This window comes from Choloepus didactylus, chromosome 3 (genome assembly GCF_015220235.1).
Source record: "Choloepus didactylus isolate mChoDid1 chromosome 3, mChoDid1.pri, whole genome shotgun sequence".
In the NCBI taxonomy this organism is placed as follows: Eukaryota; Metazoa; Chordata; class Mammalia; order Pilosa; family Megalonychidae; genus Choloepus; species Choloepus didactylus.
Genome location: NC_051309.1, coordinates 148,884,245 through 148,910,358, shown reverse-complemented (window position 1 = coordinate 148,910,358; position 26,114 = coordinate 148,884,245). Strand labels below are relative to the sequence as shown.

The 26,114-nt window shown below is 32.9% G+C and overlaps 1 pseudogene; it reads right to left on the bottom strand.

Moving 5' to 3' along the window:
- Positions 1–1,804: 1,804 nt before the first annotated feature.
- On the bottom strand, positions 1,805–2,343 carry LOC119528842 (annotated as a pseudogene).
- Positions 2,344–26,114: the final 23,771 nt, after the last annotated feature.

The following is a 26,114-nucleotide window of genomic DNA, read 5'->3' as shown; positions in this document are numbered from 1 at the left end:
GTTCTTTTTTTTTTTTTCTTGTCCTACCAAGGTTTAACCCATAACATAGGAGAGAATCAGACCAAAGATGCTTCCCTTTCATATTCATCCATTCCATCTTGATCTTGCTCAGTTTTCCAGTCTTCTCCAACCAGCACAAGATGCTTGTCCCTTTCTAAAGACATGAAGTAGGAAATAGATAACTCTCCATAGCTAGTATAATGACTCATTGCAGTCTTTTGTTCATCACATGGGAGAGCTACACTGAGAGGTTTGTGGGGGGAAAAAAAAGATACACTTTATAAATAACAATATATTTTAAATGCGAAATTTCCAGGACTTTAAATTCTTATAAAAAGACATATCCATGGATTAATACATGCTTTTGTTTTTTGCTATTTCCCCAGAAAGACAAAAACTGGGAAGTTTTATTTTCTAGTATTTGAAGTCCAATTTCCTTCACTAAATTGGGTAATTTTGATTGGATAATTTATCTTTTGCATGTAAAATATTTTCTCTAGCAATATAAAAATGTTTTTCTGATTGTATATATATATTTTTTCTATCTCATATTAAAAAACTAATCAGCTATGCTTATGATTGCTTTGACTTTAGCTAAGAGGCACAAGCAGCTGTTTGGCCTACTCAGTGGGACTTGTGCATACACTTGCTACATAGACACAGGACACCCAAAAATTATAATTCCACTAACTTAACAGAGATAGTAACAAACAGCTAAAAGCAATACCATCAAAAATAATATAGTACTGCATGTGACATTGAACACTTGGATTTTACCAATTGAATTACACAAAAATGATGAGATGAATTATCTCAAGTTCATTTTTCTGTTTTTGTCCATCAAGCAATATATCAGCATTGACTCACATGTTGAGAAACCTAAAGTTTAGCTCCTTCTACTTTCAATACGTCTCTCATTACTATTAATATATATTTTCTAGATTTTATAATTCAAAGAAAGAATCTGAAACCATGTCCTTCTTCCTAAAATATAATTTTCTGTTTCCTTTCCATTTCCTGATTTTCTAACCTAACACCCAGCTTATAATACACTTTAAAATAGACTCTATTTTCAGTCTGCTAGAATTCAGGGACACACCAAGGTCAATTTTTGTAAGCAAGGATTTAGTCGCATGTTTCAATAACTCTTGCAGAAGTGGTAAGTTATCTGCTACAGCACACTTGTGGTTCTCCAATCAGATGTGGCACTCATGGAACAACTGTCTTTTGCTACAGATATGGACAGCCTCTCAGGACACGGTACATTAACTCTTTCAGCTTATTTGGTAGTCAAGTTTTTCAAAGTCAGGGGAAAGAAGAAAAGTAAGGAAAATATTACTTTTATTCTTACATATGTGATAAGGGAAAGTATGTCAAGGGTTAGTTATGTAAGAATTATTGCTGATTAATAAAAAGTAGTGACATATGATGGGTTTTAAATTTTCTGACTTAAGAAAAAGTGAAATGAAAGTACTGCAAATATGAACATGTTCTTGACCACCACAGACTTTTCAGCTTATTCTGATAGGATATGTCACTTTGTGCAACCTTACCTAGTAGTGTTCCTCTGGGCCTTGTAATTTGGAGTACAAGGAAAGATGATGCACCTCCAAAACACCATTAATGAGACCACACCTAAAACATAACACATTGCATGGTCTCCCCCTAGCTCCGTACTTTCCAAATAGACAATAAATCTGTGAGATGTTAGGTAGAAGAAACTAGCACTGTTTTTTTTGTTTTTTTTTTTTTTTTTACATTTCAATGAAAATATTTTATTGGCCTTTTGGATAGAAATGGGAATTTATTTGCCAAGAAGGATGATGACTTCACACTTTTGCTAGAACCAGCACATGGCCTCCTCATTGCTGATCCTGTGTTTGGCCCCAGTGCAGCCTGTCCTGCACTTTTTGTCTGCAATGCTGAAACCTGGCCTACCCAGTACAACATAGAAGTCCAGGCTGTAGACACCAATGCTTGGGTCATATTTGATCCCCAGATCGATGTGTTCCTAGACACCAAAACAAAGTTTCCAGTATCTGAGAAGTTATTTTTTCTTAACTTGCACTCCCACACCTATAGACCTTTCTCCAAGATTTCCTCTGCCTTGGCCCCACGGACTGTGCAGTGGATGACAATCTGTTCATTTCTCCTGATGCCAAAGGATCTGATGGTGTATCTAGCCTTGGAGAACACAGGGGTCTGGCCTGTGAGCTGCTCCAACACCTTGGCTGCCCGGGTCAGTCTGTCTCCACTCTCCCCCACCATGCAGATGTTGAGGCAGTGCTTGCAGATGCGAAGTTCCCTCATGGAGTTCTGCTTTCCACCTTGATCCTGCGCCATGATGAAGAACAGGAAGAGAAGCACTGCTTTTTGATGTTTAGAATAGTCCTAAATCCAGTAAGCATATGTAGAAATCCTTAAAAATCATCTCCCATTTTCCACGCATCATGCTTCAAGTTAGATGTTGTGTTTTGTTCCTAGTTTTTCTGGTTCAAGTCCATCAAATCAAATAATTTCACCAGAAATCCTTAACACAAAAATATAAGGTATGTGAAGGTCTTTCTATTTGTATCTCTCCCAAATCTCCCTTGGAGAAAATATGTTATACAGTTGTCCAAAGTACATGGACATCTTTTAGTGAGAGAGTCACTAGTTATAGTATAACCATATTCAAATTTCAGATATCTACAATTGTTCCAGTAGTCATCTTTAAACTGAATATACGTTTACATTGTCATAACTTCTAAGAATTTCCTGTGCTTCTATGGAAGGAACTAATGTCCCTTCCACATGGTATTCTATGCATATTTAGCCATATTTAAAGTCAAGGCTACCATAAACCCTTGAGAATTTTCCCTACTAAACGTTCAGAGTTCTAATGCTTTTTCTGCTTCTGCAATGACTTTGAAGCCTGTTTGTCCTGCTATACCTACTTTTATGCTTTGCATCATTGTGATTCCTCAAAAATTAAATTTACAAAAATACAAAATAACAAGTTTAAAGGAGAGAGTGACTGCAATTTCATGTTTTCATTATTAGGCTTCTTATATTTTATAAAATAACAGATTGATATTGATATCCTCAAAAATGTGTAAGAAAAGCTATTATCCATGAAACAGGGAAGGAGTTACAAGGAAAGTAGGTGAGGTAAGCCAGTATGTGAGTGTAATAAGCAAATCATTTAAGGAAACTAGAAATAAAAGCACAGAAATACTCCCAATAAGTGTGGAAACAGCCACATTAAAAAAAAAAAAAATAACATTAAAGCAACAACATCATTCTTCTCCAAAATACTAAAATCAGATTCAGAAAATCCAAAAGTCTGTTTTGATAGAGTATGAAATGAATGAATTGGAGTGTGGGGGTGGAATTTTACAAAGCTAGTATTTTATGCTTCAGCTATATATCATTCACATGCAAATTCACAAATTCAGCAATTACTGGCATTAAACAGCTTTCCAAGCTATTCTAAGTAACAGAGAAAAATTAAAATATGCCACCCATCAAAAAGTACATTGGTAGTATGTAAATATGCTTTCAAAATTGATTTGCAATAGAGAAATACATAGCGCATTTTGGCCCCACATACCTGTAGCAATGAACCTGCTGGGTGTGTTCACTGGGCAAGAGGGAGAGCATGACTGCAGTATAGCAGGGGCTGTGTGAGACCTGCCTGCTCTACCAAATGAGTCATCACTGGGGCTTATCCAGGCTGAAAGGATGGGGTTTATTATTATCATTATTTTATTTTCGCCACCAAAGATAGGTCCCGCAATAGGGAAAAGGAGTAATACTACATTTTCCTTCTCATAGAGGAATCTTTAAATTCATGAATTCAGGTAGAAAAATTAAGTAATTTTGTGCATTTTATCTGTAATCCATCACAAATGAGTAATTGGGCTTCTTACTCCATTCAAGTTTTGACAGTAATATGATTTGGTAAGCAGGCAAAGAATTATTTTCCTTTGCCCAGCAGCTATTTTCTATAAACATGGACTATTTACAATGCTTCATACGCATATTTTTAATTTAAAATTTTACTGTTTTTAACTTTAAAATTAGTGGCAAGTGAACATTAAAATTCTCAGTGCATGCTTTTCAATCAAGTCAATAGCTATGGTCAAAGAAAGTCCCTAAGGATTCACACAGAAGTTAAAATAGGGCGGTCATTGACCAACATTCAAATTATGCCTCAATTGCATGATTAGTTTACCAAGCATGTAGGTTCACATGCTACTGGTTTCAAGATCATGGGTATACACCACATGCTTAGTGTTAAGTATAAAATCATGGTTCTATAGATGATTGACAATTTTACCACATTGCTAATGTTATGATAAATCAAATGTTAAAAATAAATTTCATACTCTACTTTAATAATGCCTGAGATATCATATGCATGTCAAGCAGAGCCTTATTTTATTTTACTGTATGTAAATGGAGGGTGAATTATGTCAATATTTATAATAAGCAATTTATAATAGCAGATTATTTGGGAAAGATGTGTGTTATACACCAACAATTCATAAACACTTGCATCTGTTCTAATGCATTGTCTCTTCTTGGTAAAGATGTTAACCAAGCTATTTGAATAACACTTCTGTTACAATTTCCCTTCATTTTGCAGAGCAGACTGAAACTCACTAACAAGTAATAGTTGATTCATACTTATGGACAAGTAAAATTTGTGGCCTAAAAAGTGAACTGTCTAATAAAGAAGTCTCATCCTTAATGCTTTAATTACCTCCCTTTGTAATGGTTAAATTCTGGAGCTTTGCTCAATAGCAGAGTCATGAGGAGACACTTGCCCACTAGCCAGTGACCAGCACCTTCACAGGACATATGGCAGTCATTATCATTAACTCAAATAGGCCTGCTGAAGATTAGCTTCTGCTCTGAAAGTTGTGCTGTTCCCAGTTTTCCCAAAGTTTTATTTTTCTCATTACACACTAATAAGGAATAAATCAGTTGCCTAGTTCCTTCTAGGTTGGTGTTTACAAACTTCACATTGTGACTTATGTTTTTGAAACCCATTTAGTGAGGATTTAATGGGTGTGGCAATCATAATTTTAAAATTGAAAGAGTAAAAGAATAGATTAAAATAGAAAATAAAATGTAAAAGAACACCATCAAAAATAAGTATTGTTTTGTGAATACTGGGTCATAGCATAAAATATATTCTTACAGCCAGTAAACAAAAAGAAGAGAAAAGTGTTAATCTAGAATAGATACTGAAACAATCTATAATATGTGCTGAAAAGTATCATTCACCACAATCCAAGGTACACACACACACACACACACACACACACACACAAACACAAAGATATTGAAAAAAAAAAAACAACTATCAAACATAACTATTCAATTGAAGGATGAAGTTAACCTTTAGGGAGCATCTAAAATGCTAGGGATTATGCTAGATACTTTCCTATATTTAGTTATTGTAGTTATTCAAAAAGGATTATGCTTCCAGTACTTAAAAATGAGGCAGAGAAATTCAACAGCCTATGTGACTTATATAAGTCACAAATTTATTAATTTTCAAAGTGGTTCCCCTGCATTACTACTCAGGTATGACATCCACTGCATTCATTTCTCCGCCAAGAGCTCTCCTTCTTTTTCATCCCCATGCCTCCAGCACTGCTGTCAATCACTGCCTAAGCAGTCAGCGGCCACTACGTTCACCTATATAGTTATAATGCCTTCCCTCTCACAGCAGATGCCTCTGCTTGAAACAGAAAATTTATACTTATATTTTATTCCTAAATCATATATGATTTTTCAGCATTAATTAAGAATACAATTGCTTAAAAAAATCAAACACCACCATTAACTAGTGAAGTAATAATAATGTGCTTAGAAAATTTCCTGGCATGTAATAAATTAACATTAAAAGTTAGTTTCCTTATGATTCTCAAAGAGCAAGCTTCTATATGTAACAAAGTCTAGTAAAAAATAAGTTTATTTCTGCCTTTTCACTATAATCAATCACAGGGAAATAAAGGGCCTTATTACTCTTTTCCAAATCTAGATAGAAGTATACTCTGGAAAATAGGTTTTTTAAATATATATATATATATATATAGTCTTTATAATGGCTCCTCATTTTATGATTTAACATTCATATTTCATATTGGATTTCAAATTGGTCTTTAAGAGAGAAAAATCTGTGTGGAGTTTGAAGACAAGCCCAAAAGACAAGATTCACTCTAATCTCAGAATTTCTCTTTCTCTAATTATTTTGGGGTGTCATTCTTTGATCAGATTTTTACATGATCTCTCATCAACTGGATAACCCACATCTCAGCCCTTAGGAAGAAAATTGTTCCCCTAGGCAAACAGACCAGATCTGGATCCAAGAGTCAGCCTAGATTTGCCTCAAGCTGGAGGACATGCTAATTGCAAATATGATCAGTTTGCAACCTTTAAAAAAAAAATCCCTATTTTCCCCCACAACATTCAAGATGACATAAATACATTTTAGTATATGGCAAAACGACGTTTCTTACTGCTATGTAGCTCTCTAACTTCATTGACGACCTTTTTTATGTATATTAGACTGAGCTAATTAATGTCTTATAATCTTGTCATACTTCCCATCTCCATCACAGTTCTCTCCACTTGTTTATACACATCTGTGTGATTGTTTTCTGTCCTTCACTATGCACTTAATTTTTCAGGAAAATATATCAAGGCCATTTTTTTAAACCATGATTGATAAATAGCCTTTTTTGTTGTTGTTTAGCTCTAGAGCCTTCACAGAATATACCACACTATATGAGCTTTCTTATCTAAAGGGGAGGCTCCTTTGAGAACAAAGATTTTTTTTATCATTTATGCTAATTAAAAACATAAATGACAATTTTAAAATTGAGGAATAAATAGTGGACTAGCCAGTTATTAATGACTCTGCCATTAGAAAATACTCTGCAATCCAAAACCATATTTCCTGTTAATTCAGTTTTCTATGATAGCAGGATTTAGTGAAATCAAGAGTATTTTTAGATGCATTATTTAAAAAAATCATGTGTGTCTGTCTGTCTCCTTTTATATACCTATGCATATATATTATACATATATATATACACATGTATACATGCAATCTGATTTGATTTTATCCAGACACAACTATAATCAAAGTGCATCTTTAGTTTAAATTATCAGAGCCATCACTATAGATGGGCACATCAGAGTAATTACTTAGCTCTATGTTATTAAGGGAAAAGGCACCTGTAGTAACTCAGAGAAGTACCAGGTACGAGTAGAAGAAAGGAGATCACCAGGTGGTGGTAATTAGAACCTAAGGAAGGCAATCACATACCCAATCAAATGTAGGCTGCCTTCACACAGCAGGAAAAAGTGAGTACAAGGCAACACTGCCAGGCTCCCCATTTCAATATTCAACTTTCGCATTTTCCTGATTCATTCTATTTTCAAGTTTGTTCTAATTTACATTCTAGTCAAATCTCTCGTTTATGGAAAGAGTATAGATAAAGAACAATTTGAGCATGATTTATATCCAAGAGAAATTCTTTCAAATTAAGCTGAGTTTTAAAACTCCCTTTAATTTGACCCCCTAACCGTAGCTCTCATCTATTCACCATGGCTCCTGCCTCTTGGAGATTTTTTCCCATCATCCTCCATGGCCACCTCATTGACAATATCAAGATATCTCATCAATGATGGTACTATCTTGGAAAACTGGGCATTTCTTTTTTTCTGCTTATCTCTTGCCCATAAGTGGTTTGGCATAAAGTTAATTTTTAGCCTCAAATAGCCATAGTCTCTTTTTCTCCAGACTGTGGATATTTTGACTGATCAGTTCTCAAAAAAATGTAATCAGCTTTTTCTCTCTTTAATTCAAATTAGCTACTTGTGCTAGAAGTCATATTTTATGTCCTTTATAGACATTATTCTCCCATTTGCTATATTTCTTTATTAAAACCATGTTCAACCTATCAACTTTACTATAGACATCTTAAGCATATAAGAATTCATGGAAAAGTCACACAATTTTACCATTTTCCCTATACATACTTTGAAATTAAAAGATTTACTGGCTACCCCAACTTTAACAGAGCATTTAATACATTTACATTTACTTACATCAGACTCTCTGGGAAACAGACACCAAACCTCTTATATTTCCATGCAGGATTATTGAGGAATACTCTAGTAAACAATGCCATTGAAGGTAAATGAAATCAGGACTGGTTAGAGAGAAGAGATGGAAAATGATGCAGATGCAACAGAGGTTTCTTCCAATCCTGTGAGGAGCTCTGGAATTGGGACGAACCATTTAAATTTTCCTGTCTTGAGGCAAGGGAACTAGGGCTTTATACTACAAGGATAGGCATTAGTTGTGGGCTGCCAACTGGGAGAGCAGCAACTTTGGGTGAGGTAATTTTTCTTAGCTGAGGGCAAAATCTAACAAAAGGACTTACTTGAGAGTTGAGTCAACTTTGCCAGCAGCTGGAGGGATGAGGGCCTTGATCATGAAAGGGGGAATCTCTGGCAAACCACAAATCTGCTATGAAGTCTTTTGGAAAATAGTATATTGGACATACCATTAATTGAATCATTGATGCAAGACTGCATTTTAATTTAACTTTTGTTTTTCAAAAGCTTTTACAGTTTTTCTTTTCACTGTAGGGACTAACAAACAGTTTGCATCTTCCAACACCGCATATCCCCAGATTTCTTTTCTCTTTCATATATTTTTCATTGGTAAACCAGTCACTTTTTTCTAAGCTCATCTTTTTCATATAGTATCTTTCTAATTGTATCCAATACCCATTACTTACGTTCTATTTTCAAGTCTTTTCTCCTAGTGTTATAAGTACGTTACATGTCTTCCAATATATTGTAACTGATATTTTTACCTAGTGTTTTTTCTGCAGTGTAACATGTTTAGCTATCCTTCTAATTTACCTAAACATTTCCTCACAAAAAACATCTAAACCTTGAATCACTACTACTTATTTTTTATTTTTTAAATATGGTTACCAATTTCTATGTTGGTAAGGATAGGTTAGGTTGCGCTGCAATAATAAACAACCCAAAATTTTCAATGATCTAATTATCTTTAATTTTTCTCTTTGGAATCCAAAGAAGCTCTCTCTGTCAGAATAGCCTGTTATGTATCAGTAACTTAACCTTGGTTGCTTAAAACAATGAATCTTTATATATCACTCCTATGTCCATTTTAAAGCAACATGGGTGTTGTACTTATGCTAACAGTCAGTCAAGGATGAAGTTATTGGAAGCTTCATTTAGACGTGTGCTTCCACCTTTACTGGAGTAATGAGAAGGGAACATGCAGCATTCCCCCATGGCTCTCAGAGCTTTTTTATTCCTAAGGACCACTCATATTTTATTGAGAATAGCAGATCACATGGCTATGATGAACTTCAAAGATGACAGGGAAGGCCATCCTCCCAAATTCCTGAAATACAGACAGCTGGAACTATTTATAGAACAGCATTAATGACTACCTTAAATGTTGTCTACTATCTATGTTTGTCATTCTTTCTCTCTCCTATTAATTTCATATTATAGAACTCAGTAAACCTAAAACTGGTTGAAAAATGATAATTTGTTATGTTTAGTTCACAACAGAACTAAGAAAAGTTTTATTGTTTGGAAATTTGGTGAACTGCATAATAGTTAAAATATAACTGATGCAGTTAGTTACTGTTAAGTTGAAAGTAAGCATAGAGATAATATTTAGAATATTCTTAACTATTAAATTAACTAGGAATCTAACACCTTAAAATTTAATTTCAAGAAGATAACAGGCCATATTTTGCATCTCTTCTTAAAGAGAGTTTTCCCTAATTTCATTTGTACACCTTATAAACTGGAATATTATTCAGGGAGTAAATGATTCCAAAATCACCTGGAAAGATTCCTTCAATTGTGACATGGGATAAACTCATTGATAAATGGAAGATATTTACTCTTTTCATTAAGTCTCACTTGACAAAATATTGTCATTATTTAATCATTGTTTATTACACAAATAAGCATATACTTAGTTTTTTGTGTTATGCATACAATGAATAAAGGCTATTAAGAACAACATAAAATAAGCCAAAAATTACCATGTGATGTGATAACTATTATGATGGGATCTAAGTTACTTACCTTACCTAGACTGATATTGTTTATTGTTAAAATTAGAGTCTAAACTGAGACAAAAATGTTGGGGAAAAGTCCATCTACAACCTTCCTCTCCATGTTGAGCAAAGCTTCATCATGTTCAACATCTGCTTTGAAGTTATCTAATTGTCATAGCTGAAAATTAGCTCTTTTCTAAGGGAGGGGAAGAGAGAGAGAGGAAGGAAGGAAGGAAGGAAGGAAGGAAGGAAGGAAGGAAGGAAGGAAAAAAGAAAGAAAGAAACCTCTGGGGCAAAACCAATTACAACATAGTTTGGAAACCGAAAGTATTAAAATATGAGTAGAGTGCAGATTTTGAGAAGGTTAGAGCTGCCACTGGAGTAAACCAGGCACCAGGATGTGAAGAGCCTTTTATATCATATTAAGAAGCTGGATTCTATTCTGATGGCAATGGAGAATTATGCAAAATTTTAAATGTAGGCACTTCCTAAAAAAAATAGCATTCTAGAAAGCTCAATCTGGAAGGTAGGGAAGAAGTAACTTAATAAATCATGGTAATGTTCCAGGTAATAGATGATCATGTCCTGAAAATACCTACATTTGTAAGTATTCAAATAATGCAATCTTTCAGATGTTTAATGTGAGGGATCAGGGATGGAGTTAAAAATAGGAATATGGTTTACAGATCATAATGTAATAAATCTGTCTATAGTTTAGTCATAGAAATGAGGAATTACTTTTGCAAATCCTAGGCTTCAACAGATAAATTTAAAACAGTATCATGAAAGAATGTCATTAAAATCTAGTAAAGACATGAATGAATAAGGTCATATACCATTTGAAACAGCATTTCCTGAGGTAATACTGTGGCACCTTGTGGTTTGAGGCAGTGAGTCCAGGTACATATGACTACTTTACAGAACAAATTTCCCTTCAAGTGGGTCTTTCCAAGTTGTAGACTGGGGGCAAGGGTAGGAAGTCTGGTCTTGTCCATACGTTTAAACTGTATTTTCCAATCTATATCAAAAAAGAATGCTAGCATTGTAGTCACAATCTATCTGAAAATTCTGTCATCTTATCAATTGGTTCAGATATCAGAGGTGACTTGGAGGAGAGCACAACACAAGTAGAACCCCAAATCATAATCATTATGTCTGTGTATAAAACCTTTGCCAGAATTGGGTTATCTTACAGAAGACATGGGTCAGCTCTACACATATTTCTCTGGATTCCTGGCAGCCTTCGAGGGAAACTTGGTAGACATAAGGTCGAGATGTGCTAGTCAGTTTGGTAATATGCTGTTCAATGTAAGAAATACCCCTTGAGGCACTCTGTATTACCTTGCTATATTGTTTACAGAGGTATGTGTTGATGGTTTCTACATTGTATAATTAGTTGTGCATGCTGGTTTTAATCTACCCAACACATGAGGTATGAAAAGCCCTTCAATAAACTAGGACATGCAGCATATAGCTCAGTTTTCCATTGTCCAAAAGAAAAAGTATACCCTCTCCCACTGAAAAAAGTACCCTGAAGGCTGTACCATTATATATACACATCTATACACACACACATATATAGGTGCTAATTTTGTAACATATACACTTTTATTAATTTAATCTTCTATGTACTTATTTTAAGAAAATAATCAGAAGGGTAAGCAAAGATTTATGAACAATCATAATCACCACAAGCTTATTAAAGTGAAAGTAATCAAAGTATAGAATAAAAACTATTTTTAAAATAAATCTTATCATATATATTATGAAATAATAAGCCACCATATAAAATAATGACATACAAGTTTAATGACATAGAGAATTTCCATAATAAATGATAAAATGAAAAGAACAGATTGGAGTTTGTGATTTGACTGTTTAGGATGTTTATGCATTTCATTTAAATAACATGATATGTAATACATATAATAGTTTTGCCTGGTGTTAGGACTATGTTAATTTATTTCCTTCTCTGTAAATTTCCAGATTTTAAAAAATTTCTGTACTCTACATATATTTATTATTACAAATTGAAAAATAATATTTAAAACATACAAAATAAAAGATAATTTTAAAGTGCTTTTCTTTAAATGTTAATATAAGGAGAAAAAGGTATAGCTTTCAAAATTAATATTGGGGAGAACCATTTTAGGGACATTTCATGTTTCTAAATTGTCATTAAAAACCTTCAGCATTATTGGAAAGTTTATTATAACAAAAGTTAAAAAAATAAATTTTGGAAAGAAAGAGGAAGATTATAATATTGTGCAATTTAAACTGTATTGGCAATAATATAATTAAATGTAAAATGTTGTTCTTTTTTTGCATATATTATTGTAGGGTTTAACATGTGAAAAGGAAAATTTTATGACTTACATTTTTCAGAAGTACAGTATATATATACATACAATGTTTAATTGTTCTATAAATTAATGATTCCTTTTCTCTGAAATACAACTAGCAATATGGTCAACTTTTCACTAACTAAAAAATTAGTCAGTATAAGTAATTTTAAAATGATTCAGAAAATAATATTAAAAACTTAAAATCATAATGGTGGCAAAATTAACAGTAAACATAACATGCACTTGGTCTTTAGTCTACATAAACACTAAATGGCATTGTGGAAAACTTTCTTGCACTACTGAGATTTTCTGAAGACTTACACAAGAGAATTACTGCCACTAAGAAAAGAACCAATGTATTTTGAAGTTTTGTTATTTCCCCTGTGGTTGTGAAAGCACTAATATATTGAGAAAATAGAAAACAGTGTTATACTAAGTGATATATGTAAAAGTGATGTATAGATGTTGTTGTATTTAATGTGATTCCTTTACACAGGAACCAACCACTAGACCATAAATAATATTCCTCATTATGGGACACAGAAATTAACTATAAATACAAGTTTCTTACATTATCTATTTTCTTTTCTTTTTTCAGGTTAAAAAAATGAAATCTCTCTTGAAACTAAAGTAAATAAATTAAATAAATAAATAAATAAATGTGTTTATTTGTCCTTACAGAGATTTTTCTTTTCCAGTATTTATATTCTTGATAGATACACTTTTATTGTTAAGCATCCTTTCAATGGCTATGTAATTTTTCAGCCTAATGATCATTATACACACTACATAGATTATGCATAATGGAAATACATATTGCTTAATCCAATAAATGATGGTCAGAATAGTATGTTGCAGCTCCCCAAACCATAATACGGTGTTAAACCACATAAAAGAAAGAAATAGAATACGACTGAATAATAACTATGATAAACTCATAGTATTTTAATTATACCACTAAAAGTTATTCTGAGAGAAGCTTTTTTTTTTTTAAATCTGTCAATAAAAGTTAAATGAGGAACTTCAGTTTTAAACATGCTCAATATATTAGACAGATTAAAAACAAAAACAAAAAAAGTAGAAGGCTCATTCAGGTGGATTTATTATGTATTTTATGTATGTATGTTATGTATGTATGTTGTATGTATAACTGAATGTATATGCTTATATATGAATTAATTATGCCATATAGTTTATCATTTAATTAAATATTAATAAGAAATATCAGCATTTTGAATATTGTGACATACTTAGGAATGTATTAGACTTTTAACCAAGTAAATTACAAAATATACAATTTAAAATAGACTTGTCTTAAGTTATATTATATTACTTAATATAAAAATCCTTGTGTATTGAATAAAACATAATCAGTAACTGATAGTAATTTCATCATCATAGCAATCATAGCATCATAACTTCTGCCTTTAGAATAACTATGTGAACCTATTTTTAATATCTTTCTTATAAACAGACAGTAATGAAACATTGGAGTTCTAATCGTAGAATGAAGAAAATACACTTTCTTACATGAGAGTAATTGTAAATCTTAGAGCAGCAGTGCTCAAATACGTTTCTCAGAATACAACTCCTCTGAGATTTTCTAAGAAAAGTAGAGTTACAACATCAAATGATTTGGTGACATACTGTATAAAATGTCAGTTAGAAGGCAATCATCGTATTAAAAATATACCAGAGGTACTAAGAGATATAATCAGGACTGTTTGATGTCTGATAAATTGTTCTATAGTGGTTACTAGGTTTATGCCAAAACACTTGACTGTGAATGGAATAGAATTAGGATAAATGCTAGAGTAGGGGCATGAGGATTGGAGTATAAGATAAATGCATTGTTTAGTAAACATTTATTCTGCAGCATTGCTTTATATTTGGTCCAGGTATAGATAACCACATCAAAAATTCTGCCATTATTCATGAAATCCCAAACATAGATTAAATGCTACTAGAAAGTTACATTACAAAATTTCTAATCTGGAAAATAACACTGAAAAACACACTGTCATTAAATTTACTTTGTAATTAAATGATTGGCCACAAAAATAGGGATAAAAGAATTGTACGATTTTAGATTTCTGGCTTCTAAAACAAATACCAACAACTGACTGTCTTAACAAGAGGAATTTATTGGCTCACGTTTTAAGATGCTACAAGGCTTGCTTCCTCCTGGGGTCGGTATCTTCTGGCTGTCTGGCAATCTTTAGGGTTCCTTGGCTTTCTGTTACATGACAATGTCCATGGCATTTTCTTCTTTCTCTTCCAGGTTCTCTTAGTTTCCAGCTTCTGGCTGCTCCCCTTGGCTTCTCCCTCATTCTGACTTTCACTCTTCTTATAAAGGACTCTAGTCATCTGTTAAAGCCCAACATGGTTCAGTAAACCCTTAACTGAAGTAACATCTTCAAGAGATCTTATTTACAAGGGGTCCACACTCACAGGACAGGGGTTGGAAACTGAACATGCCTTTTGTGGGGGACATGAGTCAATCCCCAACATGTACCATAGCTAGATTTCACCCATTTTGCTCCATTTGAATATGCATACGGTATTAATTATTGTCTTAAAAAATCCTATTTGATATAATATGAATAGACCAATACCTCTAAAATCTATATTTTCTGCTTCATTTGTGCCCCTCATTATTGTTTTTCTGGCTTATTACATTAGCCTTAACTGGTCCCTATTCCCATATTCTGTTAGGTTGTCTTGCTTTTTGTTTTGTTTTCCATTCTGTTTAAAACTATGGGTTATCTAGTTATCTATCTATAAATGGACATCAGATTTTAATTTCACCTTTGCTGAGCTCTGTTATCTGTGTACATTGTAAAATAGCTGTCTTTTCCCAGGTTTGTTTTCTTTCAAATATTTCTTAAGAAAAAAAAACTATCAAGGGATAATATAGCAGTATTTCAATAAATAGCCAAATACATCAGCTTTCATTTTTATATAACCAATAAGACAACACTAGCATTTTTATCAATGTATTATAAATACAGATATATATTAATGAGATATATTTAAAGCCGAAAGAAAATATTTTAGATCCCCCAATCAGTTGTTTGTTTTATTACAGGAATAAATAATATATTTCAACATAATATAACAAATTCTAACTATGTTTTTGCAAAATGCTGCTTTAAAAATAGTACCTTGCAATCACTGTTGTAAAAAATGTATTATAAAATAATCATAAATAAAACAGAAACAAAGGTCATGCTAAAATAATCAAATGACTTCAATATATTATTCTTAATCAAGATTAAAATAATTCAGTTATAATCATCATTCCCCCTAGAATTTAATCAGATCCTACAGCAGAAACACCACAAATTGCATAAAAATTGGGGGGAATAAATTAAAACTACTCATTCTCCCAAGTATCTTTTCTATATACCTCATAACCATGGACGAAGAGTAATTGTAAATAATAAGTACATATGCCCTACCACGTATGGTTCTTTGCTCCTGGGTATATTCTATACACTATTCAACATGATAATAATCTGACATGATAGTTGTTGATGCTATATTAAAAATCACAACATGCAGGAGGAAAGATACATAGAGAAGACAGTCAAGGTTTTAATTTTCTTTACACACAGCCTCCCTCCTCTAGATTCTTGACCTGTTGTCAAGAATCCCCCTCACTTCAAAATCCCTGAAGGGAAGGCTAATCTTTTCTCATCTACAGTATTTCTAGCACCCAAAGCGTACCCGTCACATAGAAAATAAAATACTTCTCAAATCAGACAGTAAATTTAAAAGATTCAGGGAAGGAATCAGGAACTAACCTATTAAACAAAACAATATATAGAAAATTTCTGTGTGAATTGTGAAGCTCAATATTAACTTAATGCTATTTTGATCATCATGCATATTTCAAACATATAAAAATTAACATCAGAAAAGGTGCTCTTTTGTGATAACTAATGGTTTTTTCGTAAGTAAAGGGAAATTAATAAAGATCCTCAGTGTCGATGAGGCATTTCACATGTTGTCAATATTGTCACTAAGATGCCGTTACTTATTTTTTCAGACAGTCATATCAATTTAAAAGATCTTGTGTCTCCTGCCCTCCCCCCTATGTGGGATCAGACACCCAGGGTAGTGAATCTCCCTGGCAATGTGGAATATGAGTCCCGGGGAGGAATGTACACCCAGCATCGTGGGACGGAGAACATCTTCCTGACCAAAAGGGGGATGTGAAAGGAAATGAAATAAGCTTCAGTGGCAGAGAGATTCCAAAAGTCGCCGAGAGGTCACTCTGGTGGGCACTCTTATGCACACTTTAGACAACCCTTTTTAGGTTCTAAAGAATTGGGGTAGCTGGTGGTGGATACCTGAAACTATCAAACTACAACCCAGAACCCATGAATCTTGAAGACAATTGTATAAAAATGTGGCTTATGAGGGGGGGACAGTGGGATTGGGGGGGCGGGGCATAGGGATCACATTCCCGTTTGTCTAGTTTGTGGATGGATGAGTGGAAAGGTGGGGGAAGGAAACAAACAAACAAACAAACAGACAAGGGCACCCAGTGTTCTTTTTTACTTTAGTTGCTCCTTTTCACTTTAATTATTATTCTGGTTATTTTTGTGTGGGTGGTAATGAGGGTGTCAGAGATTGATTTTGGTAATGAATGTACAACGATGTAATGGTATTGTGAAGAATCCAATGTACGATTTGTTTTGTATGACTGCGTGGTATGTGAATATATCTCAATAAAATGAATAATAATAAAAAAAATATCTTGTGTCTCTTGGATCATTATTTCCTAATCTCTAAAAAATAAAATGTTAAAGGGTGTAAGTAAACTTCTGTATTCTAAAGAGCCTCTTCCTATGTAAGCACAAATCAGAGAAGCCTTTCATGTTTCCTATGTAGTATTTAGCAATGTATTTCTATGCCTCTTAACTTATAACATATATCCTTGTTTGACTTTCAAACAACTTGATAGCTCACATTTTATAAAGATGTATATTTTGCAAATTAGAGAATAAAATGATTCTTCATGTTTTTATTGAAATATGATTTATATACAGCAAAATGCATAGATATTTTAAGTGCACAACTTCCATGGGTTTTAGCAAAGGTAAAGTCCATATAAAATTTAGGTTTTGATGGAATGAAATATTTACTATAGTTTGATTATAATGGCTAGTGCATACTTTTTTTTTCAATTTCTTTCACTTTAGCCAATATATTTGTGTACTGATTTTGAAAAAGTTTAAGTCTTACAATGAAGGTGAGTGTTTTAATATGAGAATTCTTTTGAGATCTAATGTTGCATAACATTTTTATATAAAATTAAATGGGCCAGATATGAACTATGATTCAATAGGGAAAGTGCAACCTAAATGATTTCATTGTGGATTTGACTCAGTTACTTCAGAAGTGGAAAGCCAGTACTTTCAGTACTTTAATCTCCTTTTCCACTTCATTTTATTCTGGTTTGCATTTTAAGCTTTTATTTTAATCTTGTTTCAAACATTTCTATATCTTAGCAAGTATGCCAATATATGAATATCACACTGTACAGTAAAGAATTATATAACAAATAAATTATATAAATAATGAAATAAACATTTTATTTATGTTAAATGTAATATTTTAACTGAATAAAATGAAAGTATTTTCTGAGTAAGAAAAATCACTCATTAAATAAGCCTAAATATTAATTGGAAATTTCTTTTCACAAAATTTTCATGTAAGGAATTTTTTCAAAATCATCTCATATGAAAAGTCTTATTTTACCATTGGCAGAAAATGGCAAAGTATCCTGGTGACACCAATGTGCATAAATATTAAGAGATATACAAATACGTTTATCTAGAACCAAGATAAAAGATACGGATAAACTTTTATTTTGATAATGATGATTGCTATTATGAGCAAAGACATAAAGTTCACATTGTGAAGTTTAAGGAAATTATGCTTTAATATTGGTGTGTAGTCACTAGCATAGCTCTACAAAAACAAACAAAACAAACAAACAAACAAACAAAAATATTGTAAGACTTGGATAAATTGCTTTTTAGGAATAGCACTTAATTTCCTTCTTCTAGGCAATGATTTAAAACCTCTGTGGTATTTATAAAGCTGTTGGCATATATTTGAAGTAAAAAAAAAAAAAAAAATCTTACTCTAATTTGACAAGCAAGTTCTGTGGAGATAAAGACCCATATAAAAAAGTCTACCCCAAAGCATTGTTCTACTTGGAGAGTAATTTATGCTAATAAAGACTTTTTGAAACAATTGAATACAATTGGAGGGAAAACTAAGTCCATGGGTCATTTCATGTGGTAATATGGATGGATTTAATTAAAATTTTAAAAAACTTATTCGCTAGCTACAAGAAGCCCTAGGTAGTGATGTTTAATCATAGGCGGTAAAGTAAATAATCTCCAGGAATATTTCCTTTTATCATTTGTCAAACAATCTCTAGCAACAAAACCACCAGTTTGTTTTCCACAATGGGATTACTGAGGACATGCTGAACTGGCTCTTGGCATCCATTTCACCTTTCTTAAAAGCAAATATTTCTTTTTTGCAGAGGCTGGTGACATAGAATCTGCATATGAATTAAAGTTTTTGGACACTAGATAGATCCACTCTCCAGAGATTTGGAAAGTGGAAATGAGGAAGAGCCATCCTCATTTTATTTCATCTGTTTACTGCTGGCAATCAAAATCTTCGAGTCACTGGGATTTTCTGCAGCGTGTTTTGGTATTCAATCATTAGTTTGTGAAAGGCAGTTCAGGAGACAGCGCCTTCCAGATGTTGAGTTTAGAGTCCTGTAATGTGTTCTGAGTCTGCAGTTCCAGGAGTTGCTTGTTCCGACCCTCTACTGGGCCAGGTCCTCTGGCAGGACAGCTCTGTCATAATGCTGTGGGAGCTGCTGTTGAGACTCAGCCAACAACCAAGTTTCCACCCCTTCCAAAATTTTTGTAAAATCCTAAATCATTTGTGTTTCTAATAGCTGGAATGGTTTTGCTTCCTAAAGCATGTGTTTTAATTAAAAGGGGAAGCTAAACTGTTGAAATGAGAGCCCAGAGAATATCTAACACGGACTTCATTAACTAGAAAAGATTTTTGTTCATTCTCTATCCCGTTTACTTCTGCATAGTCCTACCTTTGAGTTACCATGGCCTTATTTTTATACTTTTCTATATTTAAATATCCTCAGACTTGTAAAATCAGGAAAAATAATGAAAGTATTCTTTTTAAACTTTAACACTGAGTAAAAGTGCCAAAGGTTCATGGAAAATCAACTTAATAATAATGATTGCCAAAGTATTATTTTAATTTGATTGATTTGTTGTTTTTTCATAATGCATAATTATCACAGCTGAAGCAACCACAAATTCAAATATAAGTCATTGCTTGAGATAGGCCATTTCAAACGTTTAGACATAGTACAAGAGAAACCACCTTAGCTGATGGATAAAGCATGTGTTTGAATATGAACTCTCTTAGGGAAAGGATTTGTTTTCCCTCTTGTTCCTTTAAGTATCCTTAAGATGCAAAAGAGAACATGGCACAAAATACATACTCAGATATTAGTTGAATGAAAGAATAAATTGATAACCTCATTGAACACTGTTACCCTCTAAAATGATTTCAAAGGGTGTTGCCAACCCAGGGCTAAATACAGCAGCCTTTGTTAAACAAAACTTTCATGAACTGCCTGAGACCTGATGAAATCAGGATATTGGGGCTTATGTCTTAGAAAGCTACATTTTAAAAATGATACAGTAGGAATATTTTTCTTTGTAAAGAAAAACATTATATGTGCTGACACTCTCACCACCATTCTGTTACTGTTCATTCTTTCAAAAATAAAATTCTTATAATTTTCCATTCCATCCAATGGTTTTGCAAAACCCTAAATTTGTGCTTCAAATAGTCAGAGAGGAGTTGAAATTCTTATTTGCTTCCATTCATCACCAAAAAGAGTTTAACTCTTTTAACTTTTAACTCGTTTTCCTAGGTTTATGTCATCATATTCTCATTTGTTTTCCATCTGTAGTCTCTTCTTATATTTAAAAATATATATATATTCTGCTTTGTCATGGATTATAATGTTCATAAAATTATAATCCCCAGCAGCGTTAGTCAAAAAGACATGTTTCAAATCTGTAGAACCTTTCTCAGAGGAAAATTCTAGTTGTATTCAATCTTACAAACTTTCTCACTTCTCTGAGGAAAATTCTAGCTACCCAGAAATATCATTTACTTTTATTTTTTTTTGTCTTTCTAAGCATTAAAACAGCTTTAATGTCAAATTGAATCTCTTTTTTCTATCCCTAAGACTGAGATCAAAATATATATTTCTGAATTAAATTTAAAACTTCATTACATAATACAACCTATATTTGAAATCAAATTTGATATATATTTATAAGAATTTGCAACCAAGTTTGTTTTGTGTTCAAATATTCTATATACTCAAAGATTTTTAAGGGGGAGGACTGGTTCATTCATGTTTCTGAGGCAAATGAGCTCTAATGCAGTTAGGGATTTGTGCACTTCCTTGTGATTCTGTTTATTTTTGTTTTAGTTGTATCTTCCTGTTGAAATATTGTTATTAGCAATAGTAAAAGCACACTTTTTATCTCTAATATATATTTTATCTTAAAGTCTACTATGATACTAATAAATTAATACCACTGATCATTCTGTTAGTGTTCTCCAGATGAATCCTTTTTTACTTAGTTTCCTTTTTCAATGTTTGTGTCTTTTATAATAAAAATTAGTGAGATTTATGAAAATCATAATCTGAAATTCTTTTTTGATCAGCTATTTAAATCAATATTTAATCACAATTATTACTGATAAATGTAGATTAGTTGACATGGAGGTTAATTTCATGGGTCACCTTGGCTAGGTTTTGGTGTCCAATTTTTTGACCAGTAAATACAGGCCTGATTGTTACTGTGAGGGCATATTTCACATACTTAAATAGTCAGTTGATTGCATCTATGGCTGCTTACATCTATAATCAACAAAGGAGATTGCCTTCAGCAATGAAAGAAATCTCATCCAATCATTTGAAACCCTTAAAATAAAAGGATTTCAGAAGTCAAAAAAAATTTCTATCTCTACTTCAACCACCCAGCTTCTCCTTGGGAATTCATTATAATTCCTAACTTGCAGCTTCTCCTGTGGGATTTAATGTCACCATAAAGTTTCCAACTTGTGGTCTGCTCTTTGGAATTAGGATTTGCCAATCCCTATGACTGCATAACCCAACTCCTATAATAATTCTATTGTTATTTACATATACCCAAATATAAATACACATATATAAATACATGTACATGTGCATGTGTGTATATATCCTGTCAGTTCTGTTTCTTTGAAGAACCTTGGCTAACACAGATTTTGATAGTGGAAAGTGAGGTACAGCTATTACAAATACCTAAAATTGTGAAAATTTTTGGAAATGGATAATGGATATAAGCTGGAAGATTTGTGATGTGCTTTACAGAAGAATCCAGACTGTCAGTAGAAATGTGGCCGTTAAAGGTACCTCCTATATGAGGCCTTAGGAGGAAAAGATGAATGTGTTCTCGGGAACTGGAGAAAAGGTGATCCTTGTAATAAAGCAGTAGAAAGCTTGGCACAATTACATTCTGATGTTAAAGTTAAAGTGGAAATTGTAAGCAATGAACTGAGATGTTTAGCTGAGATTTCCAAGCTAAGCATGGAAGGTACATCCTGGTTTCTCTTTCCAGCTTATTGTAAAATGAAAGAGAAAAGAGATGGGCTGAGAAGTGAACTCTTAAGCACATAGAAACCAGAAATTGATAGTTTGGAAAATTCTGAGCCTATCCAGTTAGCATGGTCTGAAACAAGGACCAGAAATGACTTTTTTCAGGAACTTCCTTGAATCCACAGAGAATGAGTCCCCAAAGGAAGGGCTCCATGTAAGGATTCAAATGAGTAACCTTTTGCTAAAGAGTGTGTGGCTGAACATGGGTCCCGTCAGCCATTTCAGTGGAAGTCAGGATTGGAAATGCAATTTGATAGTTCGAACCTCTTGAAACTGCATGCAAAGCCAGCAAGATTTTGCAAAATTTGTTTGAGCAGAACTACTGCCAGCACAGAATAAAAGATCAGAGAAAGGATGAATTGAAGGAAGAATGACTTCAAGGGCAAAACCGTGGAAGCACAGATCTAGAGCTAAAAGATCTCAGGCCAAGAGAGCAGACCAGCCCTGCATTTGGAGACACAGGTCATCTGGCACACTGTTGGAAGGGGGAAGACCTTGATCCCCAACATTCAGAGAGACTGCTGTCACACAAATTCTTGGAGATGGTGGGAATTGTGCCCTGCTACTTGCAGAGAGCCGGACCACTGCACAAGCACTTAGAAAGGGTGGGGCTGCTGCTCTAGCAGGCTTCAAGTATAAAGCATCAATCAAGAGATGACTCTCAGAACTTGAAATCTAACAGAGTTTTCCCTGCTGTTTTTCAGAATTATGTGAGAACTGTGACCTTGTTTTCCTGTCAGTCTCTACCTTCTGGAATGGAAATGTCTATCATATGCCTGTCCCACCATTGTAAATTAGAAGCAGAATCTTGTTTTCTTGGTTTAACAGGTTCCTTGCAGAGGCATTTTGCACCAGTATGGGCCATACCCATAACTGATAACGAAGAGACTTTGTACTTAGCATTGTTACTGAAATGACTTAAGGCTTTGGGGATGTTGTGATAGAATGAATGGATTTTCGATGTGGGAAGAATATGTCTTTTGGGGGTCCAGAAGGCAGACTTGAGGACTGAAATATGTCCTTCAAGAAGTCATATTTAAGTCCCAACCTCTGTGGGTATGAACCCAATTGTAAATAGGATGTTGAGGATGTTATTAGTTGAGGGCTGCACAAACTGAATGAGGGTGGGCCTTAACACAATATGTCCAAAATCCTTATAAACCAAGGAAATTGGACAAGGAAGGAGTAGCCACATGGAGTAGCCAGAAGCTGGCAGCCACAGGATTGGGAAAGAAAGGAGAAGATGCTGCCATGTGCATTGCCATGTGAGTAAAGCCAATGAACCCCAAAGACTGCAGGCCATCTGGGAGATGACAATTAACTAAACCTTGAAGGAAGCAAGCCTTCTAGCCTCTGAAACTGCGAGCTAAAAAATTCCTGTTGTTAAGTCAACCCATTGTACGGTATTATTTTAGCAGCTAGGAACCTTAGTGGCTGTTGCTAATTTTTGTTTTTCTATTTACCATGTAATCTTTTTAAATTAAGGCACTCATTCCTTTCTTTCTTGCCTCCTATTGTTTAGGTAGTATTTTGTTTTTAATATATCAGAATATTCCTTTCATATTTTTGGAAGTTAAATATTTTAATATGTCTTCTTTCATATATATATATATATAAATATATATACATATATATATCACCCATACACAAAAGTTTCATCCAAATGGAAACATGTATCTTTGTTACATTTGAACATGTATAGTTAACTAAAATATTATAAAGTTAACATCTCTATCCTACTCCAAAACAGTACAAGGACACAGGTGCATTTGGAATGCTATTCTGTTTTATAATGCCCACATTCTCTTCAATCATGTTATTTATTTCTAATATATGAGTTTTGCATTTGTTAACCCTCTTATTTCTATGAATTAGTAGCTTTTTTTTCTTTTAAACCTGATGTTTATTTAGATTTATCCAAATCTTTAGTTCCCCTCCTCACTACCACAATTATTCTCTGCATCCCAATTTTTCCTGGGCTTAGATTTTTATTTTATGAAGTCTTTGATTTATCTGGTAGTGTCAAACTTAGTTTTTGCTGGAAAAAGTATTTGTTTGCTCTTCAATGACAATTAACTGTAACATTGGTTACATGTACATTTTGCTTTGTTTTGATCTTTTTCAATTTCTCTACAACGTAATTAGTTATGGACTTTGTTTTTTATTTCTCTGTTAGTTTGTATTATCTCACTCAGAAGTTTTGCACACCCTCATCATAGGGTGAAGACATATCTAAAAATTTAATTTCCTTCTGAAATTCTAGAAACTTCTCAACTATTATCTGACTAAATATTGCTTCACCATATTATATCTTGTCAATTTTTGGAATCCTAGTAGATTTAAATTAAACCTGCATAATCTAATCTACATTTCTATCATTTTTTCCACAATTCTCTTTCATTCTGCTGTGTTTTGATTAATGGGCTCGGATCTTCCAAGTCACTAATTCATTGATGTCTGATCATTTTTTTTTTTATTTTAAGAATAAATTATCCTCACCCAGAAGTTCTATTTTTTTTCTTTTCAAATCTGCTTAACAGATATTTGATTAAACTTGATATTTCAGGTTAGTTTCTATAAATTTTGTTTTCTATTTTCAACCTAATTTATTACTTCCTGTTCATTCTTAATGTTGGATGTTTGTGCCATCTCTCTCCCTCCCCCTCTTTTTAAATCAATTCAGCAGTCAGTCTTTAGAAAAAATATTTTGTTTTGATAATGTCTTACTATAATTTTCACTTTTTTCTAGTCCATGCATTTTTATGTTTCACTATATTAATTTCCTATTCTTTTAATTTTTTTCACAGCTTCTTAAATTAAATTCACGTCATAAATTATCAGTGTTTCTTCTTTCTAATATAAGCATTTAATATAATTACTTTCCCTCTAATCTCTGCTTCAAATGTTTCTCACAGGCTTTTATACATACTATTTCAATATCAGGTAGTTCTAAATGTCTGTTTCCCATTATAACTTCTTTGACTCATGAGTTTTGAGACAACTTTTCCTTTTAACCTATAAATGATCTTTTAAAATCTTTTGTTTCTTTTTTCTATCTTGCACAATTACATACTGATCTACTATTCTAGATACTATTTCTGTCAAATTTATTAATATTTTATAGTCAAATATATGGTATTTTAAAAAAGGTAATCTCTAAGAACACCTGATAAAAATGCATAATCTGCAGTGGTTGAGTTAAGTAGTCTATGTAAGATCAATTAATTCAAGTGTGCTATGAATGTTATTCAAATTCTGTATATCATTGTTTTATTACAAGAGGTTAATTCATCTATCAGTTGCTGAGGAAGTATATTAAAACTACTTTTTCTAAGTTGACATTTTGCTTTGCATACTTTGAATCCTTAGGTACATATGGTTTTACTTTTTTATACATTTCTGGTAACTTGAAACTTTAATCAATAGGTAATATTTCTCTCTCTAATCTAATAATTATTTTTTTTCTTTTAAGCTGTAATTGAAGTATAGCACAATACAGAATATTTAACAAATTAAAAAAAAAAAACCTCAACGATTTTCACAAAGCATATTTTCAAAAACAAAAGATAACTCATGTACCAACAACCAGATGAAGTAGAATAATGCTGCCACCCCACAATATCTTGTCATAATGTGTATGAAAGGAGGCAGTGATTCATAATACTATTATAAATGTTAATTTTTAACATCCAGAGAGCACCTTTGTACAAAGCCGAAAAGAAATTTATTTGTTTTGGTGACTGATTTTCTGAAGAAAAAAAAAAAAAACCTTGTTTGCTAAAGCTGCCAGAATGCAATATACCATAAATGGGTTGGCTGTTCACAAGGCAGATTTATTAAGTTACATGTTACAAT